Source organism: Mus caroli, chromosome 14 (assembly GCF_900094665.2).
Source record: "Mus caroli chromosome 14, CAROLI_EIJ_v1.1, whole genome shotgun sequence".
Classification (NCBI taxonomy): Eukaryota; Metazoa; Chordata; class Mammalia; order Rodentia; family Muridae; genus Mus; species Mus caroli.
In genome coordinates, this window is record NC_034583.1 from 90,565,355 (window position 1) to 90,566,953 (window position 1,599).

Sequence of the window (1,599 nt, forward strand, 5' to 3'; positions counted from 1 at the left end):
CTCCTTCAGATGCTCTAAGTAGTTCTTCATTGTTGGACTAAAACAGGAGCCAACAGCATTTCACAAGTCTAATACATTGTCTATTAGACAGTGTTAGGTTTGGGCCTGCTCTATCAGCTACAAAGAGGTTCCCAAATACGTAGGTAGAAAGAATGGAGGTGGCTATCACATCCTGCCAGAAATATACAGCCTTTCACAATTGATTATATTAACATATGGTATGTTCACTTATTTAAATTACTCATTAAAATGTTTGATGTTCTTCATTATAGTGACATAGTCGGCTATTGGTTTACCTCTTCATTTCATTATGAGTTATGCTCATTGTTTATATGCCTCCTTGCCTGCTGGAACTCCCTCACACGTGCATGAGTTCACTGGGCAGCCTCTGAGACAAGAACCATATGGCTGGGTCCGCTATGAAAATCTAGACACGTGCACCGGGAGTAACCCTATCTCTTTGTGTGCATGTGTGTGGACTCATGTCCACTCACACACATTTATACTGAGGATCTGTATCTCTTACAATCACTGGCTAGTAAAAATATTTATATTACCTAACTGCCAATATTGTTTACAAATGTCATCTTTTGATTTAATAGCATGTTTAACAAGCAGCCCAAATATATTTGGCTATTTTATCTAGCAGCCTCAAAGTTAAAAAGGAAATACATAATTCTCTACATATTTGGCAATCAAACCTGAACTTTCTTTTCCCTCCTATTTCTGAGCTTTGTCTTGAGTCAGGGTCAAAGGTTAATAACCGATGTCCCCAAGCACATTTTAAACCTATGTGAAATGCAATGTAATGCTTTTCCTGAGCACACATAAGCCTATGAACTATGTCTTACAGCAAGCAAGCAAAGAAAATTCCTTGAAATTTCAAATCTAACAGCTTTATTTTTAACTGGAACATGTGCCCCCCCTGCCCACCCCATTTTAAAATGAAATTGCTATAATTATCTTGGAATTTTTTCAAAAAAAACAACTCTTTGAAAATTGTTAGGTCCAGATTGTAATACGAGTATAAAGAAGGTACTTAAAGGACATTAATAGCCTGCAAAGCATGTCTAAGTTAAAAGGGGAGAGGTTGAAATGGCCAGAGACCTTTAAATAAAAAAGAGCATTAAGCAAATGTCTTAACCACAGAGTTATAAATATGTCAGAAGAACAGACTTTCCCATTGCTCGACGGACAGAATGATTGGGTCTTGATGCGGACCTCCACTAAAGTCAGTTAACCCATGTGTAACCCTGCAGTTCCTGTCAGGAGCCATACCTGCTCACAGAGGATACGCTAGGTCTCAGGTCTCCAGCAGCACGCTGCCAGTGTTATTATCCCCATCTAAGAAGTCATTCTTTTCTGCAGTGATGTACAGGAGCTTGATGACCCTGTAATGGGGATAACAGTCAACAAACTAGGGGGAGAAAAACAGATCAGCCACAGTGAAATTTAAGGACTTAAGGAGCCCTAGATTAGAATCTAATTTAATTTTCATTTCTGGGCTAGTAAAGAAGAGCCCATGCTTTTTTTTTTTTTTTTAAATAATTTCATGTAGGTTTTTGTTTAAAAATACTATTTCCTCTTTGTTATCGCATT

The 1,599-nt window shown here is 37.9% G+C and overlaps 1 protein-coding gene across 1 annotated transcript in view; it reads right to left on the reverse strand.

Annotated features, from left to right (window-relative positions):
• Klf12 (Kruppel like factor 12) overlaps positions 1-1,319 on the reverse strand; it is a 411,764-nt gene extending 410,445 nt beyond the window's left edge. The window contains exon 1 of the mRNA XM_029469153.1: positions 1,279-1,319. The gene's annotated coding sequence lies outside the window, so the exon portion shown is untranslated. The remainder of the gene's footprint in view (positions 1-1,278) is intronic.
• Positions 1,320-1,599: the final 280 nt, after the last annotated feature.